Consider the following 24,777-nt stretch of genomic DNA (forward strand, 5'->3'; position numbering starts at 1 on the left):
GTATTGCAAGAGCACACCCCCAGTGGGAAGAGTTAAGAAACCTCATCACTACAGTCCCAGCATTGTGATTCTGGATAAAATAAGACCAAATCTCCAAATGTCTAATTATTAAACTTCCCTTCTAGAGTTAGTTTATAAAATTGCCTAAAACTCAGAATCTGATCTTTCAGGATAAAGCTATTGGTGCTTTGCAGGCAGCAAAGGAAATTTATCTGGTTGGCTTGCTTGAGCACACCAACCTATCTGTAAGTCCTGACAAGCATGCCATAATCATGCCAAAAGATATCCAGCTAGCATGCTGCATACAGGGAGAACAGAACATGCTTAAACTCCACATGGGATAAGAAACATTCATCATTCTCAAAATAAAACAAAACAACCTCTCTTCCTGTTGTTAGTAGTTCTGAATGTTAAATATTTTCCCTGATGAGGTGAAAAGGAACCTAAGTATGTGATTGCAAGTGGAAAAATAAGAGACAATTAGATTTTAGTCCTTTTTTCCATTTTCATTTGTATGTGAATTTCAAAAATAATTTTGAGGACATGAGGCATTAATATGGTCAAAAATGTTTCAGTGAATAAGTTTCAACAATGCAACTTTATAATAAATTATAAAAGATCCTGCTAAATTTTTCTGGGAAGAGTCAGCATTTGAATTTTTTTTAACCAAGTAAATTTTATACTGATGGGGGAAAAAAACCAATGTAACTCATGCAAGCATTTTTTACAAGCATCTCCTAATTCTCCTCTTAGTGTCCTCTGTCCTTAACTACTTAATATATGCATATATGTATGTATATATACCTTAGTTGTATATATGTTCATTAACTTTATCTTATATATACTTTTACATCTATTTGTTTCCCCCATTAACTTATTGAGAATAGGAAATCTTCTTCTTCTTTTTTGTACTTGCATCTTCAGTGCCTCAGCAGTATCTAGCAAATAGTAGTAGCTTAATATTTGTTTGCTGATGAATTGATTGATTGATTTCACAACCTCAACATTCATATTCCATTTCGATGCATTTTTGTAAAAGCCAACTTCTGTGTCTGGAATAAACTCTCTTTGGAGGAGGGTTTAAACTCAGGAACCTTATCTTGTACCACATAGCAGATTTTTAATAAAAAGTTGAGGCTTTCTTCTTTTCTGAAGCTTTTCCTTAACCTTTCAGAGATCACCAGCAAGAATTCTTCTTTATCTTTTCAAATCACATCACATCATATTTGTTCTCCTACATATAAAATACCCCTAGTAAAAACTGCTTTAAGTTTAGATTTTACAATCCAAGGGCCTGGCACAATGCTTAACACATTATAGATATTTCAAAAAACATTATTTTGAATTGTTGAATGGACATGATTTTCCAAACTGACCAAAGGTCCATGCGTACCTTTTCTCAGCTTTGGTCACTCTTCAGTGGAATTAGATTGGTGACCCACCTCATTCTTTCAAGAGACCAAATCATCCTAGGTCAACAATTACTTGTTTCCAGGTACGGGCAGATAATTAGGTAACTGGGCTTATATCAATTGGGTGGGATACAGTTATTTTTATTTTATTATTTATTGAAGCTTTTTGTTTTCAAAACATATGCAAAGATAATTTTTCAACATTGACCCTTTCAAAACCTTGTGTTCCAATTTTCCCCCTCTTCCTCCCACACTCTCCCCTAAATTGCAAGTAATCCAATATATGTTAAACATGATAAAAATATATGATGCAATTATTTTAGAAATAAAAGATGCTCTTGCTCATTCGAAAAAGTCTAGGAAATATCATCCTGCCCCAGACATCATCCCTGGGAGATTGTAATACAGAGGTCAAGACTGTTGTGGCAATACTCCTCTGGGTGGTCTGGAGTCAGCATAGAGCTCGGAAGACTATGTCTAAAAATGTATTCCCTAGAGCAAAAGAAAAAAGAAAAAGAAGTAAATGGACAGCTTTGACCATAATGTTTAGTATTTACTATATAGGCTTTATTGAAATGGGAATTTATTGCTTTATATTTTGAATTCTCTCATGTATCCCTGACAATGTTTTTTCCCCTTTTTCTATTTTATATTTAAGTTTAAAATCAAGTAAAATAATGCTATCTTAAAAGCAGTATATCTCAACTAACATTTTGCTTTATAGAGTTTCTGCATACTAAAGAAATTGGTTGTGAATAAGTCAAACAAGTCTATGAGGCTGGGAATAACTGATGAATGCTATGCAAAATGTGGTTCACTCTTTGTTTCAAAAAGGACCAGTGGTATTATGGGGTGATGTCTTGACTCATGAGTGAATTGGATTTAAATGAGGCAGAATTGCACAAAGTTGTCAAATTCACTTTCTCCTTCAGAGTTACTAAAGTCCAGTGGCAGAAAAATCAGATGAATGGTAATAGCTCATGATGCAGTGAATGACCTGGGTGTCTTTGATACCCAATTAAGCTCTAAAACCCTGCTTCAGCTGTCTTCATGGCTAATGGAACAATTGGTTCTCATCCCTCCTTTCTAGCAGAAGTCTTCCCATACTTGGGGGTAGACATATCCCTACTTCACTGGTAGGTTTGAGGCCTGTTGGTTACTCTCAATCTTGTTTAGTCCATCTGCCAAAGACAGTTTTATCAGTTTTTACATGTTATAGCTTCTTAGAGTCAAAGGTGAGAGTTGGGTAGCAGATAGATACATAAGGTAAAGAAGTCCTCAAAAAGGCTTGACAAGCCCTTACATCTCTGGTGCTAATCCTTCTTGAAAACTCCATAGATCCCTATGTACAATACGAGTTTAAAGAAATTTTAAAAAATTAACAAAATAAGAAACTGCAAAAAGTCCTCAAGATTAGTAATTTGGCAATCAGTAGGATGATTTCAGAAAGGCCTGGAGAGACTTGGATGAATTTATGCTAAGTAAAGTGAGTAGAACCAAGAGAACATTGTACACAGCAACAATACAATTATGTGATGATTAGTTGTGATGGACGTGACTCTTTTCAACACTGAATGTTCAGACCAATTCCAATAGACTTGTGATGTTGAGAGTCATCTGCATCCAGAGAGAGGGGGGACTGAATGTGGATCACAACATAGTATTTTCACCTTCTTTGTTGTTTGCTTGCTTCCTGTTTTCTTTCTTATTTTTCCTTTTTTTGATCTGATTTTTTCTTGTGCAGTATGATAAATGTGATAATATGTATCTAAGAATAGGAGATGGATGGAAGGGAGGGAGAAAAATTTGGAACATAAAGTTTTTTTGGTTTTTTTTTTTTATTCATTCATTCATTTATTTTTTAGACCTGTCCTTTTTTTTTTTTTTTTTTTTAGTATATATTTTATTTTATTTTATAATAACTTTATATTGACAGAATCCATGCCAGGGTAATTTTTTTTAACAACATTATCTCTTGCACTCGCTTCTGTTCCTATTTTTCCCCTCCCTCCCTCTACCCCCTCCCCTAGATGGCAAGCAGTCCTATAAATGTTAGATATGTAGCAGTATATCCTAGATACAATATATGTTTGCAGAACCGAGCAGTTCTCTTGTTGCACAGGGAGAATTGGATTCAGAAGGTAAAAACAACTCGGAAAGAAAAACAAAAATGCAAATAGTTCACATTCGTTTTGGAACATAAAGTTTTGAAAGAGTGAATGTTGAAAACTATGTAGGTAGATTTTTTCCATTTTTATTAAAGCTTTTTGTTTTCAAAACATAGATAATTTGCATAGATAACTTTTCAACATTGACCCTTACAAAACCTTGTGTTCCAAATTTTACCCTACTTACCCCCTCTCCTTCCCCAAGATGACAAGTAATCCAATATATATCTACATGTATTTTTAAAATTAAAAAAAAAAACTATTTTTAAAAAAAAGACTAGTAGTTTGGGGCAATCAATAAACAAATTATATATGCAAGGGATTTTGTAGCTATATAAATGAATCATTATTGATACTTTATATTTATTATCAATAAGGGGTTTGAAACTATAGCTATTTGTGAACAAGCTCTCAATCCTAGTGTATTTTTTTGTGATATTTTGGGTATCTCCACTTAAAGGATAACACAATTTAGGGTAGAAGATGCTGTATCTCCAGAGGCCTGAATCATCTCAGTATTGAACTTTGGGAAGACCTCTACAGATTGCAAAAATCTGATCTGTCCCCTTTTCTCCACAAGAACCAGCTATGGATTTTGTCATCTTCCCAGGGAGTAATCCCACCTAGGCACTCTCAGAGACAAAGCAGATGATCAAATTACAGTCTCTGGATCTAGGTAGGATGTTACATGAGGAAATAGACTAGTAAAAGACTATACTGAAGAAATGGTACCAATCATGGGCCTTTAAGCTCATAGTAATCTTTCAAAAAAGATCACTTCAAGAGCCCTCTGCACCCAGAGAGAAAACTGTGGAGACAATGTGAATCACAACATACTATTTTCACTTTTTGTTGTTGTTTGCTAGTATTTTCTTTTCTTTCTCATTTTTTTCCTTTTTTGATCTGATTTTTCTTGTGCAGCATGTTATTTGTGGAAATATGTATAGAAGAATTGCATATGTTTAACATATATTGGATTACTTGCCATCTAGGAGAGGGGTTGGGGGAGAAAGAAAGGAGAAAAAAATTGGAACACAAAGTTTTGTCAGGATGAATGTCTAAAATTACCTATGCATATATTTTAAAAATAAAAAGCCTTAATAAAAAAAGAAAAGATCGCTTTTGTTGTTGTTGAGTCATTTCAACATGTCTGACTCTTCATGATGCCATTTGAGGTTTTCTTGACAAAAATACTGGAATGGTTTGCTATATCCTTTTCCGGATCATTTTATAGATCAGGAAATTGAGGCAAAGTTTTTTTAAGTGACTTGCCCAGTTACAAAAGTGTCTGAAGCTGAATTTGAATTCAGGAAGTTGAGTCTTCCTAACTCCAGACCCAGAACTCTATTCATTGAGCCACTACTTGCCCCCATGGTATGTATAGTGAGAATGAAGGGGAGCTGTGGTATGAAGCCATACAAGTGGCTCCCTATTGCCTCCAGAGGAAAAAACACAATTTCCCTTTTCCTTTGTGTACCTTCAGAGGCACCAGAATGCCTGGTTTCGGATCTCCTTTCCAGGATTGCATCACATTCCTTCCCTTGACTGTCCTCTATGCTCTAGCCAGACATCCTAGTTGTGCCCCATACCTGAAAAGTCCTCTCTCCTCACTTCTGCCCCACAAGTAAGTCCAAGTACTACCTCCTAAATGTCACCTTTCCTGTTCCCCTTTGTTGGGACCTTCCCTTTCTCTGATATTACTCTGTGTTTGCTTTGTTTATATTTTATATGTATTTATTTGTTCATAGGTTTTTTCCTCCAATGGAATGTAAACTCTTTGAGGTCAGGAACTGCTTTTGTCTTTGGATGCCCAGCACTTACCACAGTGCCTGGTACTTAATAAACAATTGCTGAATTAATAAAAGAATATATACATCAGGATTTATACATAGAAAACAGAGAAACCATAAAGACAGGTGAAATATGAGATAGCATAGAGTCACATTCTCAAAATCAAGGGAAATTAAGGCAGCTGCTAATTGATGGAGCTTCATATCCTGTTTTGAACATATCAGACATCTTTCTATTACAATATTTTCCAAGCATTAGCTTAACAAAATATGTTCTTTTCCACTTCATGTTTTGTTTTCAGTAAATACACATTAGCTCTTTGTAGGTCAATGAGGAGATTTTTCATACTCTATTTCAGGCTCTCAAGATCCATGTCACTTGCCACACCTCTCTTATTCTATCCCACTTTAAACCCAACCCCAAGGTTTTTTCAAATAAAAATTGAAAGTAAAACTGAAAGAAACAGGAGATTCTCTGGCAAACATCTTTTTTTTTTTTTTTACAGATAAGTAAACTGAGCCCCAAAGCAGTATTATAATCTTGACCCAATTTCATCACATCTCACCACACTCCTTTGCTTCTCCTAAAGTAGCAACAGGTGATAATCAATTGAGGACAGCAGTGACTTTAGACCCACACCATACAGATTTCTAAAAAGTGCAAGAAGGAGGAAGTAATAAATCGTTCTTAGAGGATAAAAGTCCAGAACGTGTGGAGAACAGAAAATACTGGAAGCTGCTCTTAATATGAAACAGGTGCACCATCTGGAGAGAAGCCAAGTCAGCATCATTGTTCACTTCTGCACAGATGATGCCAGAGGTAACAAGGGAAGTGGAACTTCATGAGCTGGGTGGATACATCAGTATTTAGGTAGTGAGAAAAGACAACATGATCTAATAGGAAAAAACGCACCTTGGATTTGGATCAGAAGAGCTTGCTTTAAATCTTGGCTGTTATCTTGGGTAGCTAGGTGCTTGAATTGGAGTCAAGAAAACCAGAGCTAAATTCTATCTCATATACTATGTGATCTTTTGCAAGTCACTTGATATCTTTCAGCCTCAGTTTCCTCTTTTGTCAAATGGGTAAATAACAGTATCTATTTCAGAGAGCCGTTATGAAGGTCAAATGGTGTAATACATATTAAGCACTTTGAAAACCTCAAGGTGCTCTATGTTGTCATTCAGTCATATCCAACTCTATTTAAATCTCACAGCAGGATTTTTCTTAGCAAAGATCTTGAAGTAGTTGGCCATTTTCTTCTCCAGCCTCACCATTTTAGAAATAAAGAAATTAAATTGGGGTTAAGGGACTTGCCTGAGATCACACAGCTAATAAATCTGAGGCTAGATATGAACTCAGATCTTCCTGATTCAGACCCAGTACTCTATTAACTATATCATTCCCCTGCTCCTAAAGTACTACATACATACTAGCTATTGCTTAATTACTACTACTGCTACCACTATTACTACTACTACTACCTACTACTACTACTACTACTACTACTACTACTACTACTACTATTACTACTACTACTACTACTACTACTACTACTACTACTACTACTATTACTGAATCCCACTAAGATTCAATTCCCTTACATGAGAAATAAGGATAGTAATTATACTACCTACTTCATAAGCTTTTATTTGGGGCTCTTCCAGCCAGTGTGCTGGTATATGTTTAACAATCAGTTCTCTGGGAGAAGCAAGTGGAAATGTACCCATGATACACTTTTCAGTTCACTAATTCTGTTTTTTTTTTTTCATAATGCACTTTTAAATCTAATCTGTATTATTACCATTTTCTCCACCGCTTTCTTAAATTCAGAGTATGGACTCCAGATAATCAACAAAATGATAAATCAAGCCCTGATTTGTAGTATTTGTGTAAGCACTCACATTAAAAATTTAACAATCAGCTCTCTTCACCATTTGAGCAGACTTTAGCTATGGGCCTAAGGGACCTTAGGAGAGCATTAAGTCTAATTTTCTCATTTTATAGATAAGGAAACAAGGATAAAGAAAATAAATGACTTGTTTGAGATCTCCTAGAAATGAGTATTGGAATTTGAATTCAAACTTCTTTGATTCCATTTTTTCCACTAGATGTGCTAAGGATTAATTGAGTTGAGAGATATAAATTGTAAAGTGCTAAATAGATGTGAGCTTCTATTATTTTGAATGTAGCCAATACAGGCCATGAGAGTTTCTTTGATATCCATTTATTCCTGGGAGACTCTTCCTCCTGTTTTGTCGGCATCTCTTAGTCCTTACTCACCTAAGCAGGTAGTCTGGCTCAATGACTTCTTTAGCGAAATCATTTGAAAATTCCTCATGAGTGAGAAAATACTAACTCTCCACTCAGGCAGACAAGTGGGGCTTATTAAGTTAGTCAAAGCCTCTAAGCTTTCAGATAAACCTAGGACAGAAGGTTTGTCTTATTTACCCCACCTAGAGATTTATTTCATCCAATGTCCTTCAAAAAGCCTATTACCTGTAATTTAGGGATGGGCTGGCTAGTCTTGTGGTTCCTGAGATTCCCTCCTTCCAAGCTTATTTCCGATCTAGTTTTGAGACTGACATGTAAGACTTAGGATTGTCTAGCACAAAAGATCTATTTGTTTAAATTAGGTATTTTATGTTCATTCAGTTCAATGGATCTGCTGTTCCCAGATTGCCTTGAGCTACTTTAGGGGATTCTGTGAAAGATACATTGTTTCTGGAACATAAACTGCAGCAGGTGTGTCCCATGCTACACAACAATTATCCCTAATAAAAGATGAATTTGCTTCCTTTTAAATTCATATCCCTAAATTTTTTGGCGGGGAGGGGGCAGGGAGTTCTAATTCAATTCCTAAATGAGCAGAGATGATTGCTACTCTGACTCTTCTTGGCAGAAAATCCCTATCTCTCAACACTCAGTTTCAACTAACCCCAACTTTTTGACTTTAATAGAAGGAACACTTCCCTTTAGTACGGCAGTAGGAAGGTAGACTGCAGAGATGAATTACTCCTCTGATCTGAAGGAGGAGAAAAAAAATAATAAACACTGTTTTTACATTGCAGAAGCAGGACAATAATTTATATGATAATAACATTGAAAAATCAAAAACATTAAGACTTAAGAACCGGTCAGCTGGGTGGCACAGTGGATAGAGCACCAGCCCTGAAGTAAGGAGAACCTGACCTCAAATCTGATCTCAGACACTTAACACTGCCTAGCTATATGACTTTTGGGTAAGTCACTTAACCCCAATCGCCTCAGCAAAAAAACAAACAAACAAATAAACAACTTAACAACTCTGATCCATGCTTAGACCAACCAGAGATTCCAGAGGACAGATGAGAAAGCACACTACCCCTTTCCTAACAGAATGATAGACCTGAAAAGGAAGAGACCCTTGAGACAGGGGTAATATAAGAATTTGTTTGCTTGATTTTGCACATATATATATTTTTTTTAATTTAGGGAGGAGAGAAAAATAAATTCTTGTTAATTGAAAAATAAGATAAAAGAAAAAAAGTCTTTAAAACATTTTTAAGGATTTTAGAAAGAAACAAACTTATGAAGCAAAATATGGGGAGACTTAATAATGAAAGTTTGCATTTCCCATATCAAAATGTCTATAAAAGGATGAAAACTTTTTCAATAAGTAAAATTTCCTTGAGAAGACTGCTCCATCTAAAGTTGCATAGAATCTACAAAGTTGACTGTCTCTTTCTAAAAGCAATTGTAAGAAATTATTTACCATGCTTCAAACAGAACCAGATTCTGCTCATCTGTGGGAAAAAATCAATTACTCCTCTTTATCATAAGGTCTTGATTCCCCTTCTCCCTATCCTCACCTTTAATTTTGTGCCATTTTATCCACTTTGTTAATTAAATAAACTGGATGGAAAATTATGCTATTTCTAAAAATACTCATCCTTTGAAACTGTTGGGGGGGGGATGGTGTCTTGTGGACAATTTCTTTAATATTCTATTTAAGGAAATTTCTTGTAATTGTTGCATGCAGGGAAGGTTTTCTTTTTTAAAACTTATATTGATATTTTTTGAGTTTTTTAGCAACTTAATTTCCCAATATTTCCCTTCCCTTTCCTTCCTTAGATAAGTTTCTTTTATAACCAAGAATAAAAGGGGGAGTGGGGGTTAGCAATTCATTAAAACTAACCAACACAGCAATATAGTCCAACAGTATGTGCAGCATTTCCTACCCATAGTTTCCACTTTGAAAAGGAGATAAATTCTCATATCCCTCTTTATAAAGAGGCAGTCAAGATTATACATTATACATTTCACATGTTCAAGTTATTGTATATGTTATTTATCTGATTCCACAGACTTCACTTTGTACCAAATATTTTACATGTTTTTATATGTTATTAGCATAAAACTTGATAATTTCTTATTAATGCTCTGCTTTTTTGGAGGAAGAATACCTAAATGAAGAAGTATGGTTTCTAGTCCATACTCTGCCAGTAGAAGTTGTATAATCCTAGGCTGGTGACATAGCCTCTTTGGGTTTCAGCTGCCACATTCTAAAATGAGAAAAGGAGGGAGAGAAAGGATCAGAAGGTCTCAATATCCCTATAATTCTAGTTTGTATCCCAGAGGATTGTTGTTGTGGTGTTATTGTTTTTCAAAAGCAAGGAAAGTCTGCAAATCTACATAAATTTCAATTATCTCTAGACTAGATGTTTCCAATTTTTTCCTCATAAGATATGAACTTCTATTGAATGTAACAAATCATCTGAAGCATCTAAATTCAAGGATATTTTGATGGATAAGATATATAAATATACACATTCTTAAAGGAAAAGAGGAATCTTTCATTTCATAAAATACATGAAATAGGTAGTGAGGGAAGGGAATAAAAACTGTATGGTGTCTGATTCTCAACATAGAGTTAAGTATAAATAATGATCCTTAGTCAGGAAAGGAGGGGGGAGGGAGGAATTTTTTTTGCTAAAGACATTGGAAGCATTGGTGGCCATTTATGTAATAGATCACATCTGGTTCAGAGCTAGAAGAATATCACTTAAAGAGTTAAGGAATAGAAAGACATACCTGGAAAGTCCCCACTCAACAAAAAGTGGATCACACCCATTTGGTCCAGCTAATAAATTAAGTTTCTTTCTGACTTAACTGAGATATTCAAAAGCATCCCATTTTTCAGCACTCCCAAATTTTCTTGATCCAAAAAAGAATATTCCGAACCGTGTGTGGACATGTGTGTGGGAGTACATGACACCACCAGAGTTGACTGCTTTGCATATGTATGTATTCACTCCTTGCCATACCTTCTCTGTAAATATTCCTTTTGTAAAAACTAATTGGTATTCATTGATAATGAGAAGATATTAACAGATCAAATGAGATTGAAATTTTGTTTTTGTTTATGTCTTTTTACATTGACAGAATGTAGTGGAATGCCTGGCACATAGTAGGTGCTAAAGTAAATGCTAACTGACTTGACTTGGAGAAGAATAAATTGAAAGGAATCATGAAAGCTAGTACTTGAAAATCCCCCATCCCTCTCTAAGAAGCATAAGAGGAGAAGCTGTCAACAGCCTTCTATGGACCCAGTGTCCTGGTAGGAATAAGAGTTAAGAGAGTAAGTCTAGAAACAATGCTACGTATAATTATTATTGTTCAGGTGAAAAATACCAACATAGTTGTGATTTATTTGGCTGCCATTTTTCTTCGTCATTTCAATAGGACCAAAAGGGGGTCGATGTTATGATCACCATTTTGCTGATCAGGAAACAAGAGTTTCAGTGTTAAAACTAAGATTATATAACATCTTAATAACTGGATCAGCAAAAGACCTTCATAATCTTTCTATTTGTATTTTCAGCATTTAGCACAGTTCTTGGCACATAAACTTTTTTTTTTTTTTAATGGAAGCAATTGTTGGTATAATAAATAGAGTACTTGGCCTGGAGTGAGGAAGCCCCAAATTCAAATCCAGCTTTAGACACAAAGGATGTGAGACTGAACAACTCACCTGATGTCTGTTGCTTCAGTTTTCTGAGCTATAAAATGGAGAAAGGGAGGAATGGATGGAGAGAGAGAGACAGAAACAGACAGAGACAAAGAGAGACAGAGACAGAGAGACAGAGAAAAAGGGAGGGAGGGAGGGAGAGAAAGGAGAAGAAGGAAGGTAGGAGGGAAGGAAGGAAGGTAGGAGGGAAGGAAGGAAGGAAGAAAGAAAGAAAGGAAGGAAGAAAAGAAGAAATGAATCAATTAATGAATAAAAGCACTTATTGTCCAGTGAATAGTATATACATGTAATATATAAACTTTTTTTCATGCATTATATAACTATGACCTGTGGTGCTATAAACATAAGGATATTGACTCCACAAAAAATGCCACCTACTCCATTCCATATCTCTGATTCTCTCTCTCTTTCTCTCTCTCTCTCTCTGTCTCTGTCTCTGTCTCTGTCTCTAACACACACACACACACACACACACACACACACACACATTATACTCAGTGAAATAATCACACAGATTCCAGAAACAAGGGAAGGGGAAGGGAATAAATGAATGTTTATTATTTATTAAGCTCCTGCTGGGTGCCTGAAATTGTGCTAAGCAATTATTAAATATTATCTCATTTAATTCTCACAACAACTCTGGAAGGTTAGAACTATTATTATTTTCATTTTATAACTAGTGGAACTGAGGCAAATAGAAATTTGGCTTTTTTAATGACTTGCTCAGGGTCACACAGCTGGTAAGTGTTAGAGGCAAGATTTGAATTCAGGGCTTTCTGACTACAGGCCCAGTTTTCTGTCCCTTTCATCACCTATCTGCTTCAAAATTTAAAATAAAGTGGGTTTAGGAGAAAATATAATGAATTTTCCTTTTAGACACTGAGTTTGAAATGCTTATAGAATAATCTATTGGCCTTGACCTTAGTCCTTGGTTCTGAAGCTGTATTGGAATTCAAAAGAAAGCCTCAGTCCAGATGTATAGATGGAAGTCTTTTTCAGAGAGATGATCATTGAACTGATCAGAAACTGATGAGATCCCCAAGGAAGATGTAAAAAAAGAAGAGGGCCCAAAATAGAGACTTAGGAAACACCTGTACTAAATGCACCTTAACTTAACCCCACTCTACTGAGTCCTTAACAATTCAGAAGCTTGCTTTGTACTGATGCTTATAGCCAATATGAGATGCTTTGTGTCTCATACACTGAATATGATTCTGAGACAAAATATTGGGAATGTTAGTCTTGGCCCTCTGACTGATTGGTTATGTGACTTTGGTCCGTTTTCCATATTTCCTCAGTAAAATTCCATTGTAAAATGGAAATGATGCCATTCCCCTCTGGTAGTAGAATGTTATGAGGCATCTCCAAAAACAAAGTTGGTAAAATGCTACTAATCACTTGATATTATTTAGCACCTAGATGCTCTACTGAAGCAGTGCCATTAAATTAATCTGCAATGGATAATTGTGACCAACTGTGTAAGGAGGCATATAAAACATACTCTGTTGGTATATAGCTATTAAAGAATACCATGGGTGTGTTTGCATTTCTTCCCTTAAGAGCCAACATCTCTGCTTAGTTAGCCAATAACTAAAAAGGAACGCCCAAGAGTGTTTGAGTCATGATTTACTTCTGGGCATTTATCTAAAACACTACTGGTCATTTGTGTTCTCTCTGTCTCTGTCTCTGTCTGTCTGTCTCTATCTCTCTCTCCATCTCTGTCTGTCTCTGTCTCTCCTTCTTTGTCTATCTGTCTCTGTCTCTGTTTTTGTCTCTTTCTCTGTCTCTCCATCTCTCTGTCTCTCTGTCTCCATCTGTCTCTGTCTCTGTCTCTGTCTTTGTCTCTTTCTCTGTCTCTATCTCTACATCTCTGTCTGTCTCTCTCTGTGTGTCTCTTTCTCTGTCTGTCTTTCTGTCTCACTCACACACACATACACAAACATCCCACATATACATACACAAATACAAAGTGGTTGCCATGAAATACTTGCATATTCTAAAGACCCCCATTTTCTATAGTATGACTAAATATTAACTCCCAGGAAAGTTATTATACCAATTGTATAGAAAATGAGAGGCAACATGCTGTAGTGAAGCGAGTCAGCAGTATACTCAGGAGAACCTAGATTGAAGGTCTAGCTGTGACACATAGTGACTGTTATTTAACATCTCCTTCCACTCCAGGAAATTCCCAATGCCAGTGAAATCATTGTCTAACCCCTGTGCCAATATTACACACACACACACACACACACACACACACACACATACACACACACCAGCACCTGGAAACTGGTTTAGCCAGTTAGATGCGACAAAAGTGATGTTACTTGAGCTCATTATTTCAACTGAAGTCTAAGAATCCTATTATTAAGAAGATTTATGGCAGCAATGCCCTTAGCAGCAATAGGTGAGGATAAACACCAACCAAGAGTGAAATCCTTGAACTATCTGCACATTTCTTCAAAGAAGTAAAAGAGATCTTTTGGAATTTTTCAGTTTCAATCTAGTGAATATAACTATCTAGTTCTGACTAAAGTCTAGGCAAACAAAAGAAACACATTCATGAATATATACATGAGTTTGTATTCTCTCTTTTCATTTTCTTTTTTAGTTGGAGATTGAGACAGTATGGAATTGTGGACTAAGTACTTATTCTTAAGTCTGAAGATATGTATTCAAATCCTTACTCTGCTTTGCTACTGTGTGATCTACCACAGGAGAATTACTTGAGGCCTGAATCTCCACATTTATAAAATTAACTGGTTGAATCAGAGAAGAGGTAATTAAATTGGAGTCCAAACCACTTCTCCCTGCCATGAGGTATCCATGGATAGATTTCAGGTAGTCCCTGAACTGGAATGGGGGACAAACTACATCTTTATTTAATTCACTTTTAATTGAAACTTTACATTTCTCTCAGTTAATAATGTAAACAACAAGCATGATTCCAGAGGATTCACTACACAGCAAAAAGGTCCATGATGCAAAAAAGTTAAGAATCTCTTAAAACAGACGATTTCTAAGATTCCTTCTAGTTCTAAGTCCTGTATCTTCTTTTTAGGAGTCACTGAAGAGAGAACACTAATTTTCAGCATTATTTTCAGAAACAAATGAGATAATAATTGTAAAACTCTTAGCATATGACCTGATATATAGTAAGCAGTATATAAATATTATCATTGTTATTATTAAAAGCACACATAGCATTTTATTCACTGTGTCACCAGCTGCCCTAGTAAGTACCAATAAGGTTAGCTGCCTCTTGAAATATAGGAAGCAAGGTAAACATTAAAGATGAGACAAAATAAATTATGATAGCCCTGAATAACAGAATAAAACATCATTTGGTAGGCAATGAGGATCCACTAATGGTTTTGTTCAGGGAAGTGATGATATCAGAGCAGTACATGAGAAAGATTATTCAGAATGTCATGGATCTATAAAAATATCAATATTATATATGTATATATGTATGTATATATGTCTGTATGTATGTGTATATATTATATATATATATATATATATACATGTCACTCACATTTTCTCAATGTACCCATCCCCTTTACTTTACTTTTCACAGAGAACCCTAACAAAAACGTGAAAAAAGAGCAAGACAAGTATCAATAAAATCAAAAACACATCAAAATGTGTGATATTATGCATTGTTGCATACCTATCCTCAATTTCTGCAAAGAAGCTAGGGTACACATTTATTGGTTCTCTTCTTTCAGACAAACTTGGTACTTATGATTTTGAAACATTTAGCTTTGTTTTGCTGTAATTTTTTTTCATCTCCCATGTTGAGGTTACTATGGATTACTTCACTCTGCATCAGTTTATATAATTCTTTGTATACTTCTCTACATTCATCATATTCATCATTTTTACAGCATAATGATATTCTATTATACTCCTGCACCACAATTTCTTTAGCTAGATTGTCATGTGAAAGAGAAGAAAAAGGCCAGAAGTTAGAGGACCAGTACACTAGAAATAAGGGTTAAAGTAAGAGTGAAAAGAGGTATTTTCCTGGGATACACATAAAATCTGAGCTAGGGATATAGAGAGATTAAATTGTGAATGATGTATGGATCCAGGAAATATGTCCACAAGGTATATAAATATAATAAGACTCTTACATCATATGGTTACAGTTCAACTAAATTATATTCAACGGACACTGAGGATCCAACAGCAGACCAGTATATGAATGTAGCATGAAGGGCAGATTTCTAAGGTTAAAAAACATATTGCTCAGAGTGAAAAGACCCAGGTTTGAATTCCAGCTTTGGCATCCACAAACTGAAACTATTGCTGAAACTTAATTTCTACTACTTTCATTTTCTTCATCTGTGAAAAGGAGATAAAAATACTTGCTATAGCTGTCATGCAGGATTATTATGGAGAAAGTGTTTTGAAAGTTGTAGATAACAGCAAGCTGTTGTGTGTCTGGCATTATAGAAGACATCTTTGTCCTCATGGAGCTCTTGGTCTAGTAGGAGGAAATATAATACAAAGTATTATTAAGTACACAAAAAATTCGCTACCAAATAGAAAATGATAAGCAGAATAGAGATTCAGAATGGAACCTCTATAAGGGCAAGAATTAGGGGGATAAGGGATATTAAAGATAGAGGAAGAATTCCTATTTTTTTTTTATATTCTCAGAACCTAATCCCATATTTAACATCTTTTTGGATTGTACTTGTGATTTCAATGGTTTGGAAAACTCAAATCAGGACTTTCAATGGTTTCCCAAACCATTGAAATCACAAGTACAATCCCAAATCAAGGGAGATCCCCCTATCAATATAAATCATCATCTACTTTGTAACCAATAATAATTGTTGTTATTATATAGCATATATATATATCACAAAGAGAAGCAGAGAAGAAAAAAGATATTGAAACGGACAGAAGTGGACAGACAGGGGAGAAGGGGAGAGAGAGACAGTGATGGAGATGGAGATGGAGATGGAAAGATGGAGAGACATGGAGAGACATGGAGAGATAAGGAGAGAAGAGAGACGGAGAGAGATGGAGAGAGACAGAGAGAAAAGAGACAGAGAGAGATGGAGAGAAAAGAGACGGAGAGAGATGGAGAGAAGAGAGGGAGAGATGGAGAGAGAGAGAAAAAGAGAGAGAGAGAGAGTAGTTCAAGCCTCGATCTGACAATAGATTATATGTATGTTCTGTCTAAGAACCAGCCTAGCTAAATATGGAAGGAAGCTTATCACTATACATTTGATCACTGGGTGATAAATATTCTGGCCACTGAAACTCACAGCAATAAAAAAATAAAAAATGGATTTCAGGGGTAGAAAAAAAGAACAGAGGATACTGTTTCTGAATCATCTACCAAAATGAATTATTAAATGTTGAGACACTTAAACATGGCATATCTGTCCAATAACCAGTGTAGTAATGACATGACAACCTAGTAAAAGAAAAATCTTATTCACATCAAAGTTCTTCTTATTAAGGAAATCGGAAGGCAGAAATAAATTCTAGCTAAATGATAAAAACAGTTTATGACCTCTATCAGGAACGCAAATTAAGGAACTGGTTTCATCATGCACTCTGAATAAATAAGAAAAAGAATTTAATGAGTCACTTGACCTGCAATCTTACATTGAGTGTAGGAAAATGACCACAAGAGAGTTAACTGCAATAAAAAGTAAAGAAGCTTAAGAAAAACTTGCCAAGATCATCTATTAACTTGTTAACATAAACTTTAATACCTGGTGGTGTCAGTGCAAAACTAGGGATAAGAGCTGGTGACATCTAGTCTGTTAAATGTGGCTTTAAAATTAGCAAAGATATAATATCTACTACATTCCAGATAACTTGTGAAATGTTTTACAAATATTTTTCTTTTGATACAATAACCCTGAAAGGTAGGAGAACAAAATATTGTAGAATGCTGCAAAGAGAAACAGGTTTTTTCACCAATTATTTCTCCAAATAGAGAGTATGGTCAGATCATTGATTTAAGCAAAGATCAAGATTTATGACAAATTCAAAGAAAGGATAATTATCAGAAGAAACTGCACAACTGTAGAAGCGCCAACAAAAATAAAGACACTAACTCTGATCATCACCACTTTTTGAAGTTTACTTGATGCAAAATAGTCACCACAAGGAGACCAAAATAATCCAGAAATTGCCTTAACTAGCAATCTTATATAGACTACTAAAAAAAAAAAAAACCTTATTTATATATAATATTAAAACTTTTTTTTCTTCAAATATTTCTTGCTGGTAGAGAGATATGGCAGCCAAGAGCATCAGCTATTTAACTGTAGAAGATTACAGATGTGCTAATGGGGGTCAACTGAGTAAATCAACCAAATCTATCTAAAAGGATAAGTAATAAGATGACACTTCCTGTCATATTTATCAGGTAAAAACATCTTGATTGTTCACAATGAAGGAACAAGATCAAGACACCTCTCTGGGTTAAACAGGAAGTCTGTTTGGATTGGCTAAGAGCCGTAGTTACACTCTCTAGAGTGGTATAAAGCTAGATGTTGATTCAAGGGAGCAGGGAGCCAAGAGAGCATTCCATATTAATCTCGGAGAGAGCTTAGAAGATATAAGAGATGAGGGGAAAGGGGAAGTACTTTTGCCACATTTTCAGCCTCTGTCTTTACACATTAATTGGAGGTCTAACTCACTCTGAAGGTCTAGAGGATTTTAGACTTCCTATTTCCCCATCAGCACTCTACCCACATATCTGCCACAGCTGTTGGCAATGTTTGCATTAGGAGACAAGGACAGGCTCAAGTAAGGTAAAGCAGATTAAAGCTTTACAAAGAGCCCAGAAGAAAAACCATATCTTAAGGATTCCATCAAAGGGAATTTCAGGAGCTATGAGTCATTCTTCTTTGCTACATGTTCTATGAGTTTGAGTCCATTTTCTCCTGACTTCTGTATGTACTTGTAGAGAGTAAGTCACAGATTTTGGTGGGAGAATGTTTACAACTGTACTTTATTATCTCTATGGTAAAATACCATTTTCTAAAAATTAAATAAGCCTGACTGATTAATTGGCATCTATTGAGAATCCTCATGAGCAGGTTCAGAAAAACTAGCACTGGAAAATTAACCCTCAACTCCTTAAGCCTATCCCTGGAATTTTCAGTAAAAATGTAGAAGCTGTTCTCTTAGGGAATTTGACTCCCAGTGTTAATGAAAGTTGGGATAGTATTTCCAAAGCCTATGTTACATAGAGAAGAAGAAAAGACTATGAATAATATTGAAAAAAATATCCATTTTCTTATTAAGAAAGCTTAGCTTGAGAGCCAGCTAAATCAGGTTATACAAACTGGAAGAAGATTTAAGAGATATAAACTCACATATCTACTATTTAGGCATGCAAAAGGGATGGATGACTTGTTACAAATCAATAACAGTATTTAGAATTGCCATATTTGTATCTACCATCATAGTACTTAACATAGGATCCACTGGATGATAGATTTAAAATTGGAAGAGTCCTTATAAATCAAGTAGATTAGCCTCCTCATTTTACAGATAAAGAAGCTTAAACCCAGAGAATTTCAACAGTTTGTTCAAGGTAATGCAGATAGCAAAATGGAATAAGATGGGATTTGACATATTATTCAAGGAAGTAATTAATATTCATACTCAAGACAGTGTAGTTAGAAACTTGTACTTGGCCAGACAACACTCCCCCTTGACACCTCCCAAAATACATAATGAAGGCAATGCAACCTTAAAGACACTGAGGTTTAAATTTTCAAGATATCCAAAAAGGCAGGAAGTAGAATAAGCATATAGTGCCTATTATGTGGTAAGCCCATTCTATACACTTTTCAAAAAACAGGTGTTATTCATTTGAACCTTACAATAGTCCTATGAAGTAGATGCTAATAGTATCTTCATTTTAGGGTAGAGAAACTGAGACAAACAAGATTAAATGATTTAACCAGAGTCACTCAAGGCCAAACAATTTATGCATTATGCCATTAGCTGCTTCAAAAAATAAAGATCGAAAGAATGGAAAACATCACAAATGACATGTCTATTAAAAAAAAACAAAAAACAGAGTGATTACTAAAACATCAACAACTATTGATTCAAGTACTTGCTTTCCTCTCTGTATAAAATACTTATGGGAATGCTCTACATACATGGAAAGAGTCCTTGATGAAAACATGAGAAAGTAACACCCATATTTAGACAATTTTTCACAGGAAAAAAATGATTTTTACAACTTTATGATTACTCTATTGATTTAGTGTATAGAAAATACAAAATCCTTTGAGGTCTCTTGCTTACCGATTTTAATAAAGCATTTACTCTAGGAGAAAAGAAGATCCAGTTTTAAAGACCTTTAAAGACCTCATAGGGTATATTCTATGCATATATTAAAATTATAGGAGTCTCTGGAACTGTGGTGATAACTTTGTTTACTTTGTTTCCTTGTAAAAGACATAGAAACTTATGTTTACTTAAACTATGTGCTAACATTATAGAAAGTATACTGAGTCTTAATTAATACAACTAGGGTGTTGTATTAATAAAAAGAATTCTCAAATGTTTCTGTCCAATGACTTTCATTACAATAAGTTATAGGGGGAAAAGTATAAATTCTTTTAAACTCTTAATGATTTATGCTTTTATTTTTCTGCTATAGAAAATATAAAATTCAACTACCTTCTTGATAATTAATACATACAGAATGCCATAAGGTGTGTATTAACCAATTCAAAAGGAGTAGCAGATCATTTAGTTCTCCTTTATTTTACAGATGGGGGGAGGGAAATGCTATTGCAATATGCAAAAAAATAATTTGTCCAAAGTTCTCACAACTAGAGTCAAAGAAGGGCCAGAACCCAATTCTGATTTACAAATCTGATCATCAGTTTCCTGACTATAACAACATTCTCTAGAAACTTGGACACAATTTTTAAAGAATACGCCTATACATATCTCATAATTCATGAGATTGGGTATATTTGATTATATTTTTAAGGTGTGTCTGCTTGGCTTTCCACTGAGCTTTTCCAAAAGACATTTATTAGAATGAAGATGTCATATAGTGTTGATTGTTACAAGCTGTCCCTTTAAAAAGTTTCCTATGTCACTACTTTGTCACTATTTCTACTTCTTGTAGTCTATCTTCAAGATAATAATATAACATCGAAAATGATTATGTCAATAATATTAAGAATATTATGGAGAAAGAGTTGATCTTATGATGGTAAAATAGAAAATATGGTTCATACTCAAGTTTTCTAGAAAGATTTTATAAAATTTCTTTATTAGTTTACTACCTGAGAGGCATCTGGGTAACCCAGTGGGCAGTAAGGCAGCATCATGATGCATAACAAAGTGCTGGTTCTGGAGTCAGGAAGGCTCATCTTCCTGTATTCAAGGCTGTCATCAAATACTTACTAGCTGTGTGATCCTGAGCAAATCACTCAGTCCTGTTTGATTCAGAATCCTTACCTGTAAAATGAGCTAGAGAAGAAAATGGCAAACAATTCCAGAATTTTTGCAAAGAAAAAAATCTCAAAATGGAGTCACAAAGAGTTAGATACAACTAAAAGAACAGATGACCCCAGTGGATAGAACTCTGCCTGAGTTCAAATCTGGCCTTAGATACACTAGCTATGTAACTCTAGGCAAGCCATTTAATTTCTGTCTGACTCAGTTTCCTCAACTATGAAATGGGAATAATAGTAGCGCCTATTTCCAGAGTTGTTGTGAGGATAAAATGATATATCTATAAAATGCTTACTTAGTGCAATGCATGGCATGTAGTAGGTGCTAAATAAATGCTTATTCTCTTCCCTTAAGAACATAAGCAAGGTATTTCAGAAGAAGTAGAAAACAGATTTGACTATAATATGATGATATTTTTTCTTAAACAACTTAGAGACAAAGGTATTTAAGTAAGTACCTGTCCATTCCACATAAGTCACTGTGGAAGACCATTTATTTATTCTAAAAATACCACTATTGACCAAAAACATGTTGAAAGCTCTTCCTTGGGAATCACTACATTCTCTAAAATGACATAAAATTTTCATTTTTTGAGAGTGAATTTGTCTTTTGGAAACAACCAGAAACCATTCTAGGTCCAGTCTGGGATTTAAGGTGAATGTACCAAATACCAGTTTCATTTGAGGTGGGAAAACAAACAGTTACTATGAAGTATTGAGATTGATTTTCTTCTTCATAAGATCCTAATGGCTCTAGAACTGAAAGGGACCTTGGAGGTTACCAAATCCAACCTGCTCATTTTATAGATGATGAAATGGCAGCTCAGAGAGCCCCAGTTATGTGCCCAAAGTGATAGAGGTAATAACTGACAGATTATAACTTGAAATTCAGAACTCTTTTCCCTACTACAATGTCTGTGTTCTCTAAATTTCTTCTTAAAGCTTCCTAAGACTCATCAAAATATTTAATTTAATTTAAATTATCTCTTTGTACAAAAGATTTGTCTTGTGACTCTGTAGTCATATTTTGTACAATTATTCCTTCCATATCACAGGCATTAGGGGTCATATCACCCACACTTCCATCTGGAAAATCCATGTTAAATGTTTTGGCTCTTCTTTTATATCTGAAAGAAATCCAATTTTTTTTTCTTTTTTATGAGGTGTTTATAGTATTTTATTGTAAAATTGGATTAAGTGTTTTTGGTCATAAGCTCTGTGTTCTCTGCTGGCTTTCATGTATCATCTGTAACTTCCACTGAACTATCCCCCAAAATTCTCTTTCAATTTATTATGTTTCTTATGTTATGTTATATCAAAACACCTTGGAGAAAGTAGCTATGTGGCAGGGATAATTGTACATTTTACCGTGAGATGGGAGCAAGGATTACATGGAAGAGAAAGGATGTTTCTGGCTAGGAAGTGTCAGCCCCCAATAGATGCAGCCCCAAACCTCTATCTTCCTTTAAAACGTAAGTGACTTTTCTAACATGTCTGAGCCACATCCAATCCATTTTTTCAAACCAGAAAATAAACAGTCTGTCTAGGACATATGTAAGAGCTTATCTCGTCCTAGTTGACTATAAAGAAAAAAAAAAGACAGAATTATTATTTTTACAGTAAACAGCCAAGCTATCATTATATTATCTTTTATTATGAATTTAACAACCAGTAAATGTTATTGCAAAACATTTGGCAACTCTTAAGATATATGTAGATATTTTTATTAAAGTAGTCATACCTCATATTCCAAGTTACCTGTCCAGTCATCCTTCTCCATTTACTGGAAAGTTTCTTAGTGGCTTCCAGGGTAGCTCCGAGAATATTTTCTTTAGTATTTGGGTATTCATGTTCTGAGTTTCAGCAGCAAATGTTTTCTACAGGAGCCATATTTCCTTTTCACCTTTTTTCCTAATGGATCTGCCTTCCTCTGCCTGGATAAGTTTCTCCTATTCATTCTTCTACATTGTAGTTGCCCTTTACTCTCCACACTCTCACCTACTCAAGCACTCCACCCAGGAATGGTAAGAGGTGAGAAATACATGCATTCTAATCAGTAAACTTTTATGAAGTGCCAAATGCTGACTGTGTATAATTTGTGAAACAAACAAAAAAAAGAAGTAGTGCAATAATTTTAAAGAGAAAGCCAGGAGCAGGAAATATAAGAAATGATTGTCTCAGTGGAGCCCCAATCTGAGTGGGATAAAATCAGGAGAGCCTTGATTACAGAGCTTGCCATAACTCGTCTAATGATTGCTTTTGAAATTTGAACTCTGGGCAAGCATGCATGCTGTCTCTTTAAATGAATAGCTCCCAACTATCCGGTGACTTTCTGTTTGTGTTTCTCATCGGGGCAACATGCAGGTTTTATTTCTAATCCTTGCCATTTTATCCACTAGGTCTTTCTCACTACGTGAGAAATAAAATATCTGAATTCCTGGGAACTACATAGTGCTCATGGCTTCCAAAACATGAGTTATTAACTCTTCAATGAAGCATTTGTTCTCATCTGCCAGAAGGGAAATGGAGACTTCCCACGGGTTGGACACATCCCCAAACGCAGCTCCCAGATTTCCCCCAGGAAGGTTGGAGAACTCCATTCCAGACTTTCCAGTAGCCTCGCAGGACATCTTTTCCTCTGGCTGGGTTGTCTTAGCTCTTCAGGACAGCCCCTAAAGTCAGAGCCTGCCTTTCACTAAGGAGAGAGGAGTCATCTACATGAACTGAAATAAAGAGCAAGAATGAGGAGGGGAAGGAGGAATCTTTGTCCTCTCCTTGCCTATTACCTTCCCCTAGGTAGCAGAAATTTCACTTTTAGAGATGTATTCCTTTGGATCAAACAAGATTCACTGAGGTATTGTGGATGTGTCGCAATCTTCATAAAATTGTGAAAGGTTTTTTTCCGATGCCATTGAGTCCAACTCTCTATTTTATGAGGATGTGGGTTCAAGTCCCAGCTCTGCCACTTACAATATGTGGATTGGGGTAATTTATTCTGATCCTCAATTTGTTCATCTGCAAAATGAGAATAAAAATTATAATATTAGCCACCTCCAAAGAATGCCATGAGTAAAGTGCTTTGTAAGCTGTATGTAAAGTGAAAATGTTGGGAAAAAATGACAGCAGCTCTCACTAAAGCACACCACAAGAGAATTTCAAAGACGTGACTAATTCAAAGTTAAAAGAAAAACGAAAAAATTAGTAATTGTCAGAGGCTGGAACTGAACTCAACTTTCACTGATTCCTGATCCAGGATTCTAGTGATTACTTCAGATAATATTTCAGACAGACATTACTCTTACTGATAAAATTTAAACACCAACCTTTGAACCCTTCTCCCCAGCTACTATCTGGTTGCTAAATGTTTCTTGAATCACAAGACATTTTTTCATCCAATATACAGATACATATATATACATACACATACATGATACATATAAAATACATGTATATATACTCATACTGATACACATATATACATATGTATATATACACATACACATGCATGTTTATAGCCTTATGTACCTGTACACGTTGCATATATGTTTACATATACATATACATGTACAAATACAAATAGATACATAGATAGATGATATGTACATAGAGATGTATATAGATGACAAATGGATAGATAGATACATAGATGGATGGATGGATGGATAGATAGAGAGAGACACAGCATCACCTCACCTTGTGCACTTTATTAATCTTTTTATTTGCTTTTTATTGATTCTAGTTCACTTTCACCAGAATAATCACTTCAACCCTTTCTTCTCAAGCCTCTACCCTCAGCCCAGCTCATCCTACACACCAGAAGCCACTTACCTGCATGACCTTGTACAAATCACTCTGGCCTTCTGTGCCTCAGTTTCTTCATTTGACATCTATCAAATGAAGGAATTGAACTACATGGCCTCCAA

General features: G+C 35.2%; 1 long non-coding RNA gene across 1 annotated transcript; it reads right to left on the reverse strand.

Annotated features, from left to right (window-relative positions):
* Nucleotides 1–1,270: 1,270 nt before the first annotated feature.
* Nucleotides 1,271–23,395, reverse strand: LOC127556675 (uncharacterized). The gene is made up of 3 exons (XR_007952491.1): nt 22,596–23,395; nt 11,382–11,409; nt 1,271–1,904 (listed from the first exon to the last, which is right to left on the reverse strand). It is a non-coding gene; the product is annotated as an uncharacterized LOC127556675 (long non-coding RNA).
* Nucleotides 23,396–24,777: the final 1,382 nt, after the last annotated feature.

This window comes from Antechinus flavipes, chromosome 1, assembly GCF_016432865.1.
Source record: "Antechinus flavipes isolate AdamAnt ecotype Samford, QLD, Australia chromosome 1, AdamAnt_v2, whole genome shotgun sequence".
Classification (NCBI taxonomy): Eukaryota; Metazoa; Chordata; class Mammalia; order Dasyuromorphia; family Dasyuridae; genus Antechinus; species Antechinus flavipes.